The sequence below is a fragment of the Anomaloglossus baeobatrachus genome, chromosome 2 (genome assembly GCF_048569485.1).
Source record: "Anomaloglossus baeobatrachus isolate aAnoBae1 chromosome 2, aAnoBae1.hap1, whole genome shotgun sequence".
NCBI lineage: Eukaryota > Metazoa > Chordata > Amphibia > Anura > Aromobatidae > Anomaloglossus > Anomaloglossus baeobatrachus.
In genome coordinates this window covers 343,011,296-343,032,536 of record NC_134354.1, presented here as the reverse complement: position 1 = coordinate 343,032,536, position 21,241 = coordinate 343,011,296, and the positions used below count along the sequence as shown (strand labels likewise).

General features: G+C 38.4%; 6 non-coding genes across 6 annotated transcripts; all 6 read right to left on the bottom strand.

Annotated features, from left to right (window-relative positions):
- Positions 1–1,066: 1,066 nt before the first annotated feature.
- Positions 1,067–1,139, bottom strand: TRNAV-CAC (transfer RNA valine (anticodon CAC)). The gene has a single exon. It is a non-coding gene; the product is annotated as a tRNA-Val (tRNA).
- Positions 1,140–3,350: 2,211 nt separating this feature from the next.
- TRNAV-CAC (transfer RNA valine (anticodon CAC)) lies at positions 3,351–3,423 on the bottom strand. Its single transcript has one exon. It is a non-coding gene; the product is annotated as a tRNA-Val (tRNA).
- Positions 3,424–9,962: 6,539 nt separating this feature from the next.
- On the bottom strand, positions 9,963–10,035 carry TRNAV-CAC (transfer RNA valine (anticodon CAC)). Its single transcript has one exon. It is a non-coding gene; the product is annotated as a tRNA-Val (tRNA).
- A 1,721-nt stretch (positions 10,036–11,756) lies between these two features.
- On the bottom strand, positions 11,757–11,829 carry TRNAV-CAC (transfer RNA valine (anticodon CAC)). The gene has a single exon. It is a non-coding gene; the product is annotated as a tRNA-Val (tRNA).
- A 1,133-nt stretch (positions 11,830–12,962) lies between these two features.
- TRNAV-AAC (transfer RNA valine (anticodon AAC)) lies at positions 12,963–13,035 on the bottom strand. The gene has a single exon. It is a non-coding gene; the product is annotated as a tRNA-Val (tRNA).
- A 664-nt stretch (positions 13,036–13,699) lies between these two features.
- TRNAV-CAC (transfer RNA valine (anticodon CAC)) lies at positions 13,700–13,772 on the bottom strand. Its single transcript has one exon. It is a non-coding gene; the product is annotated as a tRNA-Val (tRNA).
- Positions 13,773–21,241: the final 7,469 nt, after the last annotated feature.

Below are 21,241 nucleotides of genomic sequence, written 5' to 3'. Positions count from 1 at the left end.
GGACCTTCTGCGTGTGAAGCAGACGTGATGACCACTACACTATGAATCCTGTGAAATCCTGCAAAGCAATGGCAATTGAAAACGAGTTTTGACCGCCAGGGGAAAAAAATTATTAGTTCTGTTGGTGATGGAAGCCAAAACATCCCATCATTCAGCAACAAAGCCAAGAACTTCATATATTGTAGTTTGATAGGGTATTATTTCAACACTGAGAACAGATTGCTTTTACTGGGGATTGAACCAGTGTTAAGCAGACGTGATGACTGACTACTACACTACGAAACCTTCTGGAAAGTTACTATGTATTGGCAAGCAGAGCAGAATTGTAACTGACGAGGCCTTTTTATTGCTGAAGAAAAGTGTTTTTGGTAATGAAACATTTACAATTTTTATTACATATTTTACCAGTTTTATTCCTACAAAGGGATATTGCTTAAATTGAAGATTACAATGAATGTGTTACTTTTTTCTACACAGTTTAATCGTTTGCTTTTGTATTTATGGGAACTATATATTTTGAAACAAACAGGATTGTTATAATATGGGATTATGTTTTCTGCTAAAATGTTCAATAAAAAAGAAACCCAGAATCGTAGTTCTCCTTGTGATAGAAGCCAAAATGTATTGTCATTTGGCAACGAAACCAAGAATTTCATACTTTACAGGTTGATAGGAAATTACTTCAACACCGAAAACAGATTGGTTTCACTGGGTATTGAACCCAGAACGTTCTGCATATGAAGCAGACTTGATGACCACCACACTTTAAAACCTGTGATTCCTGCAAAGTAATGGCAATTAGAGACGAAATTTGACTGCCAGGAAAAAAAAAAAAATTCGTAGTTCTGTTGGTTATGGAAGCTAAAACATCCCGTCATTCGGCAACAAAGGCAAGAACTTCATGTATTGCAGTTGGATAGGGTATTATTTTAACACCAAGAACAGACTGGTTTTACTGGGGATTAAACCCAGGACCTTCTGCGTGTTAAGCAGATGTGATGACCACTACACTATGAAACCTGTGAAATCCTGTTGATAGCAAATTACTTCAACAGTGAAAACGGATTGGTTTCACTGGGGATTGAACCCAGAACCTTCTGCGTGTGAAGCAGACGTGATGACCACTACACTATGAAACCTGTGAAATCCTGCAAAGCAATGGCAATTGAAAACGAGTTTTGACCGCCAGGGGAAAAAAATTATTAGTTCTGTTGGTGATGGAAGCCAAAACATCCCATCATTCGGCAACAAAGCCAAGAACTTCATATATTGTAGTTTGATAGGGTATTATTCCAACACCAAGAACAGATTGCTTTTACTGGGGATTGAACCAGTGTTAAGCAGACGTGATGACTACTACACTATGAAACCTTCTGGAAAGTTACTGTGTATTGGCAAGCAGAGCAGAATTGTAACTGATGGGGCCTTTTTATTGCTGAAGAAAAGTGTTTTTGGTAATGAAACATTTACAATTTTTATTACATATTTTACCAGTTTTATTCCTACAAAGGGATATTGCTTAAATTGAAGTTTACATTGAATGTGTTACTTTTTTCTACACAGTTTAATCGTTTGCTTTTGTATTTATGGGAACTATAAATTTTGAAACAAACAGGATTGTTATAATATGGGATTATGTTTTCTGCTAAAATGTTCAATAAAAAAGAAACCCAAAATCGTAGTTCTCCTTGTGATAGAAGCCAAAATGTATTGTCATTTGGCAACGAAACCAAGAATTTCATACTTTACAGGTTAATAGGAAATTACTATAACACCGAAAACAGATTGGTATAACTGGGTATTGAACCCAGAACGTTCTGCATATGAAGCAAACTTGATGACCACCACACTTTAAAACCGGTGATTCCTGCAAAGTAATGGCAATTAGATACGAAATTTGACTGCCAGGAAAAAACAAAAATTCGTAGTTCTGTTGGTTATGGAAGCTAAAACATCCCGTCATTTGGCAACAAAGCCAAGAACTTCATGTATTGCAGTTGGATAGGGTATTATTTCAACACCAAGAACAGACTGGTTTTTACTGGGGATTAAACCCAGGACCTTCTGCGTGTTAAGCAGACGTGATGACCACTACACTATAAAACCTGTGAAATCCTGTTGATAGCAAATTACTTCAACAGCGAAAACAGAGTGGTTTCACTGGCGATTGAACCCAGGACCTTCTGTGTGTGAAGCAGACGTGATGACCACTACACTATGAAACCTGTGAAATCCTGCAAAGCAATGGCAATTGAAAACGAGTTTTGACCGCCAGGGGAAAAAAATTATTAGTTCTGTTGGTGATGGAAGCCAAAACATCCCATCATTCGGCAACAAAGCCAAGAACTTCATATATTGTAGTTTGATAGGGTATTATTTCAACACCGAGAACAGATTGCTTTTACTTGGGATTGAACCAGTGTTAAGCAGACGTGATGACTACTACACTATGAAACCTTCTGGAAAGTTACTATGTATTGGCAAGCAGAGCAGAATTGTAACTGACGGGGCCTTTTTATTGCTGAAGAAAAGTGTTTTTGGTAATGAAACATTTACAATTTTTATTACATATTTTACCAGTTTTATTCCTACAAAGGGATATTGCTTAAATTGAAGATTACATTGAATGTGTTACTTTTTTCTACACAGTTTAATTGTTTGCTTTTGTATTTATGGGAACTATAAATTTTGAAACAAACAGGATTGTTATAATATGGGATTATGTTTTCTGCTAAAATGTTCAATAAAAAAGATTGAACCCAGGACCTTCTGCATGTGAAGCAGACGTGATGACCACTACACTATGAAACCTGTGAAATCCTGCAAAGCAATGGCAATTGAAAACGAGTTTTGACAGCCAGGGGAAAAAAATTCTTAGTTCTGTTGGTGATGGAAGCCAAAACATCCCATCATTCTGCAACAAAGCCAAGAACTTCATGTATTGCAGTTGGATAGGGTATAATTTCAACACCAAGAAGAGACTGGTTTCACTGGGGATAGAACCCAGGACCTTCTGCGTGTTAAGCAGACGTGATGATCACTACACTATGAAACCTGTGAAATCCTGCAAAGCAATGGCAATTGGAGACGAGTTTTGACCGCCAGGGAAAAAAAAAAAAATTCTTAGTTCTGTTGGTGATGGAAGCCAAAACATCCCATCATTCTGCAACAAAGCCAAGAACTTCATATATTGCAGTTGGATAGGGTATTATTTCAACACCAAGAACAGACTGGTTTTACTGGGGATTAAACCCAGGACCTTCTGCGTGTTAAGCAGCCGTGATGACCACTACACTATGAAACCTGTGAAATCCTGTTGATAGCAAATTACTTCAACAGCGAAAACGGATTGGTTTCACTGGGGATTGAACCCAGGACCTTCTGCGTGTGAAGCAGACGTGATGACCACTACACTATGAAACCTGTGAAATCCTGCAAAGCAATGGCAATTGAAAACGAGTTTTGACCGCCAGGGGAAAAAAATTATTAGTTCTGTTGGTGATGGAAGCCAAAACATCCCATCATTCGGCAACAAAGCCAAGAACTTCATATATTGTAGTTTGATAGGGTATTATTTCAACACCGAGAACAGATTGCTTTTACAGGGGATTGAACCAGTGTTAAGCAGACGTGATGACTACTACACTATGAAACCTTCTGGAAAGTTACTATGTATTGGCAAGCAGAGCAGAATTGTAACTGACGGGGCCTTTTTATTGCTGAAGAAAAGTGTTTTTGGTAATGAAACATTTACAATTTTTATTACATATTTTACCAGTTTTATTCCTACAAAGGGATATTGCTTAAATTGAAGATTACATTGAATGGGTTACTTTTTTCTACACAGTTTAATCGTTTGCTTTTGTATTTATGGGAACTATAAATTTTGAAACAAACAGGATTGTTATAATATGGGATTATGTTTTCTGCTAAAATGTTCAATAAAAAAGATTGAACCCAGGACCTTCTGCGTGTGAAGCAGACGTGATGACCACTACACTATGAAACCTGTGAAACCCTGCAAAGCAATGGCAATTGAAAACGAGTTTTGACAGCCAGGGGAAAAAAATTATTAGTTCTGTTGGTGATGGAAGCCAAAACATCCCATCATTCGGCAACAAAGCCAAGAACTTCATATATTGTAGTTTGATAGGGTATTATTTCAACACCAAGAACAGATTGCTTTAACTGGGGATTGAACCAGTGTTAAGCAGACGTGATGACTACTACACTATGAAACCTTCTGGAAAGTTACTGTGTATTGGCAAGCAGAGCAGAATTGTAACTGATGGGGCCTTTTTATTGCTGAAGAAAAGTGTTTTTGGTAATGAAACATTTACAATTTTTATTACATATTTTACCAGTTTTATTCCTACAAAGGGATATTGCTTAAATTGAAGATTACATTAAATGTGTTACTTTTTTCTACACAGTTTAATCGTTTGCTTTTGTATTTATGGGAACTATAAATTTTGAAACAAACAGGATTGTTATAATATGGGATTATGTTTTCTGCTAAAATGTTCAATAAAAAAGAAACCCAAAATCGTAGTTCTCCTTGTGATAGAAGCCAAAATGTATTGTCATTTGGCAACGAAACCAAGAATTTCATACTTTACAGGTTGATAGGAAATTACTTCAACACCGAAAACAGATTGGTTTCACTGGGTATTGAACCCAGAACGTTCTGCATATGAAGCAGACTTGATGACCACCACACTTTAAAACCTGTGATTCCTGCAAAGTAATGGCAATTAGAGACGAAATTTGACTGCCAGGAAAAAAAAAAATTCGTAGTTCTGTTGGTTATGGAAGCTAAAACATCCCGTCATTCGGCAACAAAGCCAAGAACTTCATGTATTGCAGTTGGATAGGGTATTATTTCAACACCAAGAACAGACTGGTTTTACTGGGGATTAAACCCAGGACCTTCTGCGTGTTAAGCAGACGTGATGACCACTACACTATGAAACCTGTGAAATCCTGTTGATAGCAAATTACTTCAACAGCGAAAACGGATTGGTTTCACTGGGGATTGAACCCAAGACCTTCTGCGTGTGAAGCAGACGTGATGACCACTACACTATGAAACCTGTGAAATCCTGCAAAGCAATGGCAATTGAAAACGAGTTTTGACCGCCAGGGGAAAAAAATTATTAGTTCTGTTGGTGATGGAAGCCAAAACATCCCATCATTCGGCAACAAAGCCAAGAACCTCATATATTGTAGTTTGATAGGGTATTATTTCAACACCAAGAACAGATTGCTTTTACTGGGGATTGAACCAGTGTTAAGCAGATGTGATGACTACTACACTATGAAACCTTCTGGAAAGTTACTGTGTATTGGCAAGCAGAGCAGACTTGTAACTGATGGGGCCTTTTTATTGCTGAAGAAAAGTGTTTTTGGTAATGAAACATTTACAATTTTTATTACATATTTTACCAGTTTTATTCCTACAAAGGGATATTGCTTAAATTGAAGATTACATTGAATGGGTTACTTTTTTCTACACAGTTTAATCGTTTGCTTTTGTATTTATGGGAACTATAAATTTTGAAACAAACAGGATTGTTATAATATGGGATTATGTTTTCTGCTAAAATGTTCAATAAAAAAGATTGAACCCAGGACCTTCTGCGTGTGAAGCAGACGTGATGACCACTACACTATGAAACCTGTGAAATCCTGCAAAGCAATGGCAATTGAAAACGAGTTTTGACAGCCAGGGGAAAAAAATTATTAGTTCTGTTGGTGATGGAAGCCAAAACATCCCATCATTCGGCAACAAAGCCAAGAACTTCATATATTGTAGTTTGATAGGGTATTATTTCAACACCAAGAACAGATTGCTTTAACTGGGGATTGAACCAGTGTTAAGCAGACGTGATGACTACTACACTATGAAACCTTCTGGAAAGTTACTGTGTATTGGCAAGCAGAGCAGAATTGTAACTGATGGGGCCTTTTTATTGCTGAAGAAAAGTGTTTTTGGTAATGAAACATTTACAATTTTTATTACATATTTTACCAGTTTTATTCCTACAAAGGGATATTGCTTAAATTGAAGATTACATTAAATGTGTTACTTTTTTCTACACAGTTTAATCGTTTGCTTTTGTATTTATGGGAACTATAAATTTTGAAACAAACAGGATTGTTATAATATGGGATTATGTTTTCTGCTAAAATGTTCAATAAAAAAGAAACCCAAAATCGTAGTTCTCCTTGTGATAGAAGCCAAAATGTATTGTCATTTGGCAACGAAACCAAGAATTTCATACTTTACAGGTTGATAGGAAATTACTTCAACACCGAAAACAGATTGGTTTCACTGGGTATTGAACCCAGAACGTTCTGCATATGAAGCAGACTTGATGACCACCACACTTTAAAACCTGTGATTCCTGCAAAGTAATGGCAATTAGAGACGAAATTTGACTGCCAGGAAAAAAAAAAATTCGTAGTTCTGTTGGTTATGGAAGCTAAAACATCCCGTCATTCGGCAACAAAGCCAAGAACTTCATGTATTGCAGTTGGATAGGGTATTATTTCAACACCAAGAACAGACTGGTTTTACTGGGGATTAAACCCAGGACCTTCTGCGTGTTAAGCAGACGTGATGACCACTACACTATGAAACCTGTGAAATCCTGTTGATAGCAAATTACTTCAACAGCGAAAACGGATTGGTTTCACTGGGGATTGAACCCAAGACCTTCTGCGTGTGAAGCAGACGTGATGACCACTACACTATGAAACCTGTGAAATCCTGCAAAGCAATGGCAATTGAAAACGAGTTTTGACCGCCAGGGGAAAAAAATTATTAGTTCTGTTGGTGATGGAAGCCAAAACATCCCATCATTCGGCAACAAAGCCAAGAACCTCATATATTGTAGTTTGATAGGGTATTATTTCAACACCAAGAACAGATTGCTTTTACTGGGGATTGAACCAGTGTTAAGCAGATGTGATGACTACTACACTATGAAACCTTCTGGAAAGTTACTGTGTATTGGCAAGCAGAGCAGACTTGTAACTGATGGGGCCTTTTTATTGCTGAAGAAAAGTGTTTTTGGTAATGAAACATTTACAATTTTTATTACATATTTTACCAGTTTTATTCCTACAAAGGGATATTGCTTAAATTCAAGTTTACATTGAATGTGTTACTTTTTTCTACACAGTTTAATCGTTTGCTTTTGTATTTATGGGAACTATAAATTTTGAAACAAACAGGATTTTTATAATATGGGATTAAGTTTTCTGCTAAAATGTTCAATAAAAAAGAAACCCAAAATCGTAGTTCTCCTTGTGATAGGAGCCAAAATGTATTGTCATTTGGCAACGAAACCAAGAATTTCATACTTTACAGGTTGATAGGAAATTACTTCAACACCGAAAACAGATTGGTTTCACTGGGTATTGAACCCAGAACGTTCTGCATATGAAGCAGACTTGATGACCACCACACTTTAAAACCTGTGATTCCTGCAAAGTAATGGCAATTAGAGACGAAATCTGACTGCCAGGAAAAAAAAAAATTTGTAGTTCTGTTGGTTATGGAAGCTAAAACATCCCGTCATTCGGCAACAAAGCTAAGAACTTCATGTATTGCAGTTGGATAGGGTATTATTTCAACACCAAGAACAGAATGGTTTTACTGGGGATTAAACCAAGGACCTCCTACATGTTAAGCAGACATGATGACCACTACACTATGAATCCTGATGAAAAGTTACTGTGTGTTGGCTAGCAGAGCAGAATTGTGACTGACAGGGCCTTTTTATTGCTGAAGGAAAGTATTTTTGGTAATGAAACATTTCCAATTTTTATTACATATTTTACGAGTTTTATTCTTACAAAGGGATATTGCTTAAATTGAAGTTTACATTGAATGTGTTACTTTTTTCTACATAGTTTAGTCGTTTGCTTTTGTATTTATGGGAACCATATATTTTAAAACAAACAGGTTTTTTTATAATATGGGATTATGTTTTCTGCTAAAATGTTCAATAAAAAAGAAACCCAAAATCGTAGTTCTTCTTGTGATAGAAGCCAAAATGTATTGTCATTTGGCAACGAAACCAAGAATTTCATATTTTATAGGTTGATAGGAAATTACTTCAACACCGAAAACAGATTGGATTAACTGGGTATTGAATCCAGAACGTTCAGCATATGAAGCAGACTTGATGACCACCACACTTTAAAACCTGTGAAATCCTGCAAAGTAATGGCAATTAGAGACGAGTTTTGACTGCCAGGAAAAAAAAAAATTCAAAGTTCTGTTGGTGATGGAAGACAAAACATCCTGTTGATCGGCAACAAAGTCAAGAAATTCATATATTGTAGTTGGATAGGGTATTATTTAAAAACCAAGAAGAGATTGGTTTCACTGGGGATTGAACTCAGGACCTTCTGCGTGTTAAGCAGACGTGATGACCACTACACTATGAAACCTGATGAAAAGTTACTGTGTATTGGCTAGCAGAGCAGAATTGTGACTGACGGGGCCTTTTTATTGCTGAAGGAAAGTATTTTTGGTAATGAAACATTTACAATTTTTATTACATATTTTACCAGTTTTATTCCTACAAAGGGATATTGCTTAAATTGAAGTTTACATTGAATGTGTTACTTTTTTCTACACAGTTTAGTCGTTTGCTTTTGTATTTATGGGAACTATATATTTTTAAACAAACAGGATTTTTATAATATGGGATTATGTTTTCTGCTAAAATGGACAATAAAAAAGAAACCCAAATAGTAGTTCTCTTTGTGATGGAAGCCAAAATGTATTGTCATTTGGCAACAAAACCAAGAATTTTATGTATTACAGGTTGATAGCATATTACTTCAACAGCGAAAACAGATTGGTTTCACTGGTAATTGAACCCAGGACCTTTTGCGTGTGAAGCAGACATGATGACCACTACACTATGAAACCTGTGAAATCCTGCAAAGCAATGGCAATTGAAAACGAGTTTTTACCGCCAGGGGAAAAAAATTATTAGTTCTGTTGGTGATGGAAGCCAAAACATCCCATCATTGGGCAACAAAGCCAAGAACTTCATATATTGTAGTTTGATAGGGTATTATTTCAACACCAAGAACAGATTGCTTTTATTGGGGATTGAACCAGTGTTAAGCAGGCGTGATGACTACTACACTATGAAACCTTCTGGAAAGTTACTGTGTATTGGCAAGCAGAGCAGAATTGTAACTGATGGGGCCTTTTTATTGCTGAAGAAAAGTGTTTTTGGTAATGAAACATTTACAATTTTTATTACATATTTTACCAGTTTTATTCCTACAAAGGGATATTGCTTAAATTGAAGTTTACATTGAATGTGTTACTTTTTTCTACACAGTTTAATCGTTTGCTTTTGTATTTATGGGAACTATAAATTTTGAAACAAACAGGATTGTTATAATATGGGATTATGTTTTCTGCTAAAATGTTCAATAAAAAAGAAACCCAAAATCGTAGTTCTCCTTGTGATAGAAGCCAAAATGTATTGTCATTTGGCAACGAAACCAAGAATTTCATACTTTACAGGTTAATAGGAAATTACTATAACACCGAAAACAGATTGGTTTCACTGGGTATTGAACCCAGAACGTTCTGCATATGAAGCAAACTTGATGACCACCACACTTTAAAATCGGTGATTCCTGTAAAGTAATGGCAATTAGAGACGAAATTTGACTGCCAGGAAAAAAAAAAATTCGTAGTTCTGTTGGTTATTGAAGCTAAAACATCCCGTCATTCGGCAACAAAGCCAAGAACTTCATGTATTGCAGTTGGATAGGGTATTATTTAAACACCAAGAACAGACTGGTGTTTACTGGGGATTAAACCCAGGACCTTCTGCGTGTTAAGCAGACGTGATGACCACTACACTATAAAACCTGTGAAATCCTGTTGATAGCAAATTACTTCAACAGCGAAAACAGATTGGTTTCACTGGGGATTGAACCCAGGACCTTCTGCGTGTGAAGCAGACGTGATGACCACTACACTATGAAACCTGTGAAATACTGCAAAGCAATGGCAATTGAAAACGAGTTTTGACAGCCAGGGGAAAAAAATTATTAGTTCTGTTGGTGATGGAAGCCAAAACATCCCATCATTCGGCAACAAAGCCAAGAACTTCATATATTGTAGTTTGATAGGGTATTATTTCAACACCAAGAACAGATTGCTTTTACTGGGGATTGAAGCAGACGTGATGACTACTACACTATGAAACCTTCTGGAAAGTTACTGTGTATTGGCAAGCAGAGCAGAATTGTAACTGATGGGGCCTTTTTATTGCTGAAGAAAAGTGTTTTTGGTAATGAAACATTTACAATTTTTATTACATATTTTACCAGTTTTATTCCTACAAAGGGATATTGCTTAAATTAAAGATTACATTGAATGTGTTACTTTTTTCTACACAGTTTAATCGTTTGCTTTTGTATTTATGGGAACTATAAATTTTGAAACAAACAGGATTGTTATAATATGGGATTATGTTTTCTGCTAAAATGGACAATAAAAAAGAAACCCAAATAGTAGTTCTCTTTGTGATGGAAGCCAAAATGTATTGTCATTTGGCAACAAAACCAAGAATTTTATATATTACTGGTTGATAGCATATTACTTCAACAGCGAAAACAGATTGGTTTCACTGGTAATTGAAGCCAGGACCTTTTGCGTGTGAAGCAGACGTGATGACCACTACACTATGAAACCTGTGAAATCCTGCAAAGCAATGGCAATTGAAAACGAGTTTTGACCGCCAGGGGAAAAAAATTATTAGTTCTGTTGGTGATGGAAGCCAAAACATCCCATCATTCGGCAACAAAGCCAAGAACTTCATATATTGTAGTTTGATAGGGTATTATTTCAACACCAAGAACAGATTGCTTTTACTGGGGATTGAACCAGTGTTAAGCAGACGTGATGACTACTACACTATGAAACCTTCTGGAAAGTTACTGTGTATTGGCAAGCAGAGCAGAATTGTAACTGATGGGGCCTTTTTATTGCTGAAGAAAAGTGTTTTTGGTAATGAAACATTTACAATTTTTATTACATATTTTACCAGTTTTATTCCTACAAAGGGATATTGCTTAAATTGAAGTTTACATTGAATGTGTTACTTTTTTCTACACAGTTTAATCGTTTGCTTTTGTATTTATGGGAACTATAAATTTTGAAACAAACAGGATTGTTATAATATGGGATTATGTTTTCTGCTAAAATGTTCAATAAAAAAGAAACCCAAAATCGTAGTTCTCCTTGTGATAGAAGCCAAAATGTATTGTCATTTGGCAACGAAACCAAGAATTTCATACTTTACAGGTTAATAGGAAATTACTATAACACCGAAAACAGATTGGTTTCACTGGGAATTGAACCCAGAACGTTCTGCATATGAAGCAAACTTGATGACCACCACACTTTAAAACCGGTGATTCCTGCAAAGTAATGGCAATTAGAGACAAAATTTGACTGCCAGGAAAAAAAAAAATTCGTAGTTCTGTTGGTTATGGAAGCTAAAACATCCCGTCATTCGGCAACAAAGCCAAGAACTTCATGTATTGCAGTTGGATAGGGTATTATTTAAACACCAAGAACAGACTGGTTTTTACTGGGGATTAAACCCAGGACCTTCTGCGTGTTAAGCAGACGTGATGACCACTACACTATAAAACCTGTGAAATCCTGTTGATAGCAAATTACTTCAACAGCGAAAACAGATTGGTTTCACTGGGGATTGAACCCAGGACCTTCTGCGTGTGAAGCAGACGTGATGACCACTACACTATGAAACCTGTGAAATCCTGCAAAGCAATGGCAATTGAAAACGAGTTTTGAAAGCCAGGGGAAAAAAAATTATTAGTTCTGTTGGTGATGGAAGCCAAAACATCCCATCATTCGGCAACAAAGCCAAGAACTTCATATATTGTAGTTTGATAGGGTATTATTTCAACACCAAGAACAGATTGCTTTTACTGGGGATTGAAGCAGACGTGATGACTACTACACTATGAAACCTTCTGGAAAGTTACTGTGTATTGGCAAGCAGAGCAGAATTGTAACTGATGGGGCCTTTTTATTGCTGAAGAAAAGTGTTTTTGGTAATGAAACATTTACAATTTTTATTACATATTTTACCAGTTTTATTCCTACAAAGGGATATTGCTTAAATTGAAGTTTACATTGAATGTGTTACTTTTTTCTACACAGTTTAATCGTTTGCTTTTGTATTTATGGGAACTATAAATTTTGAAACAAACAGGATTGTTATAATATGGGATTATGTTTTCTGCTAAAATGTTCAATAAAAAAGAAACCCAAAATCGTAGTTCTCCTTGTGATAGAAGCCAAAATGTATTGTCATTTGGCAACAAAACCAAGAATTTCATACTTTACAGGTTGATAGGAAATTACTTCAACACCGAAAACAGATTGGTTTCACTGGGTATTGAACCCAGAACGTTCTGCATATGAAGCAGACTTGATGACCACCACACTTTAAAACCTGTGATTCCTGCAAAGTAATGGCAATTAGAGACGAAATTTGACTGCCAGGAAAAAAAAAAAATTCGTAGTTCTGTTGGTTATGGAAGCTAAAACATCCCGTCATTCGGCAACAAAGCAAAGAACTTCATGTATTGCTGTTGGATAGGGTATTATTTTAACACCAAGAAGAGACTGGTTTCACTGGGGATTGAACCCAGGACCTTCTGCGTGTTAAGCAGACGTGATGACCACTACACTTTGAAACCTGTGAAATCCTGCAAAGTAATGGCAATTAGAGACGAGTTTTGACCACCAGGAAAAAAAAAACTAATTCGTAGTTCTATTGTTGATGGAAGCCAGAACATCCCGTCACTCGGCAACAATGCCAAGAACTTCATATATTGTAGTTGCATAGGGTATTATTTCAACGCCAAGAACAGATTGGTTTCACTGGGGATTGAACCCAGGACCTTCTGCGTGTTAAGCAGACGTGATGACCACTACACTATGAAACCTGTGAAATCCTGCAAAGCAATGGCAATTGGAGACGATTTTGACCGCCAGGGAAAAAAAAAAAAAATTCAAAGTTCTGATGGTGATGGAAGCCAAAACATCCTGTTATTCGACAACAATGCCAAGAACTTCATATATTGTAGTTGGATAGGGTATTATTTCAACACCAAGAACAGATTCGTTTCACTGGGGATTGAACCCAGGACCTTCTGCGTGTTAAGCAGACGTGATGACCACTACACTATGAAACCTGATGAAAAGTTACTGTGTATTGGCTAGCAGAGCAGAATTGTGACTGACAGGGCCTTTTTATTGCTGACGGAAAGTATTTTTGGTAATGAAACATTTACAATTTTTATTACATATTTTACCAGTTTTATTCCTACAAAGGGATATTGCTTAAATTGAAGTTTACATTGAATGTGTTACTTTTTTCTACACAGTTTAGTCGTTTGCTTTTGTATTTATGGGAACTATATATTTTTAAACAAACAGGATTTTTATAATATGGGATTATGTTTTCTGCTAAAATGGACAATAAAAAAGAAACCCAAAATAGTAGTTCTCTTTGTGATGGAAGCCAAAATGTATTGTCATTTGGCAACGAAACCAAGAATTTTATATATTACAGGTTGATAGCAAATTACTTCAACAGCGAAAACAGATTGGTTTCACTGGGGATTGAACCCAGGACCTTCTGCGTGTGAAGCAGACGTGATGACCACTACACTATGAAACCTGTGAAATCCTGCAAAGCAATGGCAATTGAAAACGAGTTTTGACCGCCAGGGGAAAAAAATTATTAGTTCTGTTGGTGATGGAAGCCAAAACATCCTATTATTCGGCAACAAAGCCAAAATCTTCATATATTGTAGTTTGATAGGTTATTATTTCAACACCAAGAACAGATTGCTTTTACTGGGGATTGACCCAGTGTGAAGCAGACGTGATGACTACTACACTATGAAATCTTCTGGAAAGTTACTGTGTATTGGCAAGCAGAGGAGAATTGTAACTGACGGGGCCTTTTTATTGCTGAAGAAAAGTGTTTTTGGTAATGAAACATTTACAATTTTTATTACATATTTTACCAGTTTTATTCCTACAAAGGGATATTGCTTAAATTGAAGTTTACATTGAATGTGTTACTTTTTTCTACACAGTTTAATCGTTTGCTTTTGTATTTATGGGAACAATAAATTTTGAAACAAACAGGATTGTTATAATATGGGATTATGTTTTCTGCTAAAATGTTCAATAAAAAAGAAACCCAAAATCGTAGTTCTCCTTGTGATAGAAGCCAAAATGTATTGTCATTTGGCAACGAAACCAAGAATTTCATACTTTACAGGTTGATAGGAAATTACTTCAACACCGAAAACAGATTGGTTTCACTGGGTATTGAAGCCAGAACGTTCTGCATATAAAGCAGACTTGATGACCACCACACTTTAAAACCTGTGATTCCTGCAAAGTAATGGCAATTAGAGATGAGTTTTGACCTCCAGGGGAAAAAAAAAAAATTCTTAGTTCTGTTGGTGATGGAAGCCAAAGCATACCATCATTCGACAACAAAGCCAAGAACTTCATATATTGTAGTTTGATAGGGTATTATTTCAACACCAAGAACAGATTGCTTTTACTGGGGATTGAACCAGTGTTAAGCAGACGTGATGACTACTACACTTTGAAACCTGTGAAATCCTGCAAATTAATAGCTATTAGAGACGAGTTTTGACCACCAGGGGAAAAAAAAAATAATTCGTAGTACTATTAGTGATGGAAGCCGTCATTCGGCAACAATGCCAAGAACTTCATATATTGTAGTTGCATAGGGTATTATTTCAACACCAAGAACAGATTGGTTTCACTGGGGATTGAACCCAAGACCTTCTGCATGTTAAGCAGACGTGATGACCACTATACTGTTAAACCTGTGAAATCCTGCAAAGCAATGGAAATTGGAGACTATTTTGACCGCCAGGGGAAAAAAAAAAAATTCAAAGTTCTGTTGGTGATGGAAGCCAAAACATCCTGTTATTCGACAACAAAGCCAAGACAGCAGACGTGATGACCTCTACACTATGAAACCTGATGAAGAGTTATTGTGTATTGGCAAGCAGAGCAGAATTGTGACTGACGGTGCCTTTTTATTGCTGAATGAAAGTATTTTTATTAATGAAACATTTACAATTTTTATTACATATTTTACCAGTTTTATTCCTACAAAGGGGTATTGCTTAAATTCAAGTTTACATTGAATGTCTTACTTTTTTCTACACAGTTTAGTCGTTTGCTTTTGTATTTATGGGAACTATATATTTTGAAACAAACAGGATTTTTATAATATGAGATTATGTTTTCTGCTAAAAAGGTCAATAAAAAAGAAACCCAAATTCGTAGTTCTCTTTGTGATGGAAGCCAAAATGTATTGTCATTTGGCAACAAAACCAAGAATTTCATTTCTTACAGGTTGATAGGAAATTACTTCAACACCGAAAACAGGTTGGTTTCATTGGGAATTGAACCCAGAACTTACTGCATGTGAAGCAGACTTGATGACAACCACACTAGAAAACCTGTGAAATCCTGCACAGTAATAAAAACTAGAGACGAGTTTTGACTAGAGTTGAGCGCGGTTCGTGGTTCGTGGTTCATGGTTCTCCAGTTCGCAGCTCGAGTGATTTTGGGGGCTTTTCTAGATCGATCTAGAACTCGAGCTTTTTGGTAAAAGCTTGATAGTTCTAGATACATTAGAGAACGGTTCTAGCAGCAAAAAATACAGCTAATTCCTAGCTGGCTTTCCGCTGTAATAGTGTAAGTCACTCTGTGACTCACACTATTATGACATTTCAGTGTATAGTGTGCGGGAACAGCGCGTTCAGATCACTGCTGTATGGATAATGGCGATCGCCATTTTTTTTTTTTCCTTGTCTTCCTTCCCTAAGCGCGCGCGTGTAGTGGGGAGGGCCAGCATGTCAGCCAATCCCAGACACACACAGCTAAGTGGACTTTTAGCCAGAGAAGCAACGGCATGTGTGATAGGATGTCCATGTCACATGTCCCTGCATTATAAAAACGGACATTTTCCTCCAGCATGCTATTATCTGCCTTCTGCGTCCTTGGTGTCAGACATCACTGGCGCAGCTCCTATCACCGATACAGCTGTTTACGCTCCATACACAGCGCTGGACAGCATAGGGATAGCACTTTCTATCAGTCCTTTTAAGGGCTCATACCGGCAGGGTCAGAGCCATAGGTGACAGGTCCTGAAAACAGAGTTTAACAGCTACACAAGATGACAGCATCTATATAGCTAAGGCCAGGGATTTCCTCGCTGCATTTCTCCATTAGGAGGGATAGAAAGGCAGGCTTTCTTTCCTCTACCCAGAGACCCACAACCCTGCCACTGTACCCTCCTGCCCTTTGCACACTCCAACTCATTGTTACTAAGCCATTATACTAGCAAACACTGAGTGAACTTAGTGGCATCCTAAACGTGGCTATTGGACTTCTGTATAGTCCCACTAGTGCACAGACATTTGCAGCACCTCTGCCTGCATTGCACACTCAAACTCATTGTTACTAAGCCATTATACTAGCAAACACTGAGTGAACCTAGTGGCATCCTAAACGTGGCTATTGGACTTCTGTATAGTCCCAGTAGTGCACAGATATTTTCAGCACCTCTGCCTGCATTGCACACTCAAACTCATTGTTACTAAGCCATTATACTAGCAAACACTGAGTGAACCTAGTGGCATCCTAAACGTGGCTATTGGACTTCTGTATAGTCCCACTAGTGCAAAGATATTTGCAGCACGTCTGCCTGCATTGCACACTCAAACTCATTGTTACTAAGCTATTATACTAGCAAACACTGAGTGAACTTAGTGGCATCCTAAACGTGGCTATTGGACTTCTGTATAGTCCCAGTAGTGCACAGATATTTGCAGCACCTCTGCCTGCATTTCACACTCAAACTCATTGTTACTAAGCCATTATACTAGCAAACACTGAGTGAACCTAGTGGCATCCTAAACGTGGCTATTGGACTTCTGTATAGTCCCACTAGTGCAAAGATATTTGCAGCACGTCTGCCTGCATTGCACACTCAAACTCATTGTTATTAAGCCATTATACTAGCAAACACTGAGTGAACCTAGTGGCATCCTAAACGTGGCTATTGGACTTCTGTATAGTCCCACTAGTGCAAAGATATTTGCAGCACTGCTGCCTGCATTGCACACTCAAACTCATTGTTACTAAGCCATTATACTAGCAAACACTGAGTGAAATTAGTGGCATCCTAAAGTTGACTATTGGACTTCTGTATAGTCCCACTAGTGCACAGATATTTGCAGCACGTCTGCCTGCATTGCACACTCAAATTCATTGTTACTAAGCCATTATACTAGCAAACACTGAGTGAACCTAGTGGCATCCTAAACGTGGCTATTGGACTTCTGTATAGTCCCACTAGTGCAAAGATATTTGCAGCACGTCTGCCTGCATTGCACACTCAAACTCATTGTTACTAAGCCATTATACTAACAAACACTTAGTGAACCTAGTGGCATCCTAAACGTGGCTATTAGACTTCTGTATTGTCCCACTAGTGCAAAGATATTTGCAGCACGTCTGCCTGCATTGCACACTCAAAGTAATTGTTACTAAGCCATTATACTAGCAAACACTGAGTGAACTTAGTGGCATCATATAAGTGGCTGTTGGACTTCTGTATAGTCCCACTAGTGCACAGATATTTGCAGCACGTCTGCCTGCATTGCACACTCAAATTCATTGTTACTAAGCCATTATACTAGCAAACACTGAGTGAACCTAGTGGCATCCTAAACGTGGCTATTGGACTTCTGTATAGTCCCACTAGTGCAAAGATATTTGCAGCACGTCTGCCTGCATTGCACACTCAAACTCATTGTTACTAAGCCATTATACTAACAAACACTTAGTGAACCTAGTGGCATCCTAAACGTGGCTATTAGACTTCTGTATTGTCCCACTAGTGCAAAGATATTTGCAGCACGTCTGCCTGCATTGCACACTCAAAGTAATTGTTACTAAGCCATTATACTAGCAAACACTGAGTGAACTTAGTGGCATCATATAAGTGGCTGTTGGACTTCTGTATAGTCCCAGTAGTGCACAGATATTTGCAGCACCTCTGCCTGCATTGCACACTCAAACTCATTGTTACTAAGCCATTATACTAGCAAACACTGAGTGAACCTAGTGGCATCCTAAACGTGGCTATTGGACTTCTGTATAGTCCCACTAGTGCAAAGATATTGTCACGCTCCCCGGGTCCTCGGCTCCCCTTCCCGGGTCCTCGGTTCCGCTCCCCGGGTCCTCACCCCCGCTCCCCGGCTCACCTGCCACGCTCCCCGCTCTCCAGCCTCCGGTGCCCGTCCTTCCCAGGCCCCCTGGTCCCCGATCCCGGCGCCCGACGGCTTCCCAGGCTCTGGCCGGCTCCCCTGCGTCCTCCTCTCAGCTTCCTTCCCTGGCTTCTGGCACCCGGGCGGCGCGCATGCGCATTAGGGCGCGCGCGCGGTCACTGACCCTTTCTTAAAGGGCCAGCGTCCATTAACAGGAAATGAGGCTAAACAGGTACAGGGTATAAAGGGGGTTATTGTCCAAGGGGGCGGGGCCTGATCTTCGTGTTTCCTAAGCTAGGAGTCATCATCTCGGCTTCCGAACCTGAGCTGCGTCACCCGGACTACCACCCGTGACTCCGTGGTCCCAGGGACTTCTCCGCTATACTCGTGTGCACGGACTGTTCTGCTGTTTATAGTGTTCCAGCCACCGGACTCTTTACTACCATCTAGGAGTTCGGCCCAGTGGATCCACCTCCTGGGTCTGCCCGTCCACCTGGCCGTGACAGTAAGATCAGGCCATGGATCCCGCTGCAGCACTAGCAGCCGTACAGGAGGAACTCCAACGCCAGCGTGAGACTTATACCCGCATGCTGCAGTTCATGTCTTCTGTGGATGCCCACCTGAACACGCTACAAGCGGCCGTTACGTCTTCAACATCCCGGGCTTCCACTAGTCAATCCACGGATCCAGCTCCTGTGGCAACTTCTTCAGATACCACCAGACTTCGGTTGGCTTCACCACCCCGGTACGCCGGAGACCCCAAGACCTGCAGGGGATTCTTAAACCAATGCTCCCTCCATTTCACGCAGCTGCCGCATTTGTTTGCCTCCGACTAAGCCAAGGTCGCCTTCATCATGTCCCATCTAGAGGGTGAGGCACTGGCGTGGATGAACCCCTTGTGGGAGAAGGGGGATCCTGTGACCACGAACATCCAGGACTTCCTGCAGGCATTCCGTGGTACCTTTGATGAGCCCGGACACGCCTCCGCGTCTGCTTCGTCTCTTCTCCGGTTACGTCAGGGGACTCTAAAAAGGTAAGATAAACCTGGCTCACTTTATCAGGTGGGTGCACGGAGAAAAAAATAGTCAAGTAAATGCAAAAAACCCCGGCACACTCCAAGAATAAGAAGAAAATCTTGATTTTTGTGATATAAATTTTTATTTGACTTGTGTTAGAAAAGTCCGACGTTTCAACCTTAACTCAGGTTTTTATCAAGGACATTCTGGTAAATAAATCATAACAGAAAAGAAAAATATTAGTTTACACATTGTACAACAGCATTGTGTTCACATGATTACACTTCCATACATAATCCATTCAGTGAAAAAATATTTAACACGAAATCCGTGTATCTAGACAAAATATTTAAGTATGTCATGATCAGAGATCACAAGTTAAATATCATATTAAGAGAATTAAATGACCTAGTGTTATAAATCTCAATACATCAGTACATTTTCAAAAAAAGAAAAAAATAGAAAAATTGAAAAACAAATCAGAAGAGACATACTCCATAGAATGACAAAGAACAATATCATCATATCACCCACCTAAAATACAGTCACTAATTGAGATTATTTGCTAGGCAACGGATGTTGCATCAAAGTACAAGCAGCATATGAGGTGGTATACCTGAGAGACACAAAATAATGTCAGAAAACAAACAATTTCGTTCAATAAAGACAGAACATAGAAAAAATTTTTTTAGTCACAGAACACAGGGAGGTACGGGGACCAGGAGGGAACCTAGAAGCTCCCAAGGCACCAATTAAATATCTACCTTGCAGTACTGTATATTGGAGAAGAGGACAAAAAAAGTCCAGGAAGGATTAAATTGGCTCTTTATCTATCTGAATAGAAGAAAGCTATTCTCATAATCACATCATTAATATCAATAAATGTGGCTATAATAATTCAAAGCTCTCGCATATAATCTTTCCATTACCTTATATCAAGCTTTGAAGCTTTGAGGATGTAGATTTTAGCAAAAGGAAAGTATATGAGAGCGTTATGAGTGCTTGCTGAAACACTACCCAGGCTCATGCAGAGGTCTATGGGATAAATAGATGATCCATGTTACAAGGAACACTTCAAAAAAGTGCAGCTATAGTGAAGTGACATATTAACTTACTTCGATTGGATCAAGGTGAAGTGAGGGCGCTATGCCTATAGAGACTCTACTGGATAGTACAAAATTGCAATTACCTATTCCACCTAAGAAAAAATAATAAACAAATAGCTCAGGGAATAAGTATAACACCGGCTTTACCAGGGCCAAAATTTTCGGAAATCAGGGATACCAATACTAACATCCACTATTCAGTACCTTATATCAGGATGTGGGATGAGATATCCAACAAGGGGAAATAAGTAAAGGCGCTAAATATGCATACTGAGCCACTCCCCAGGCTCTTCAAGAGTCTGTCGGAATAGATTAGATAATACATGTTACAGGGATAACAAACAAAACAGGTGCAACATTAGTCGGATGGCACATTGACTTACTTTGATTAGAACAAAATGAGATGCAAGGTGCTCTGGCTGCAGAAAATATGATTAGAGCAATGCAAGGGTGCCACTACATGTTCCACCTAGGAATAACACAATTAAGTGATTCAAATAAAGAAATATCGCACTGGCATTTACCAAGCCCAAGACCAAACAGCTGATTACACAATCAACAAAAGCTGATACCAGTTCTCAGGACCGATAGGGGTCCATGTGACCAAACAGCCAATATAAAAGAGTCATGAGTCCTGGAGTTATAAACAGCAGACCAGAGCCTTTACATACCTTCAGTGGTGATTCAGGG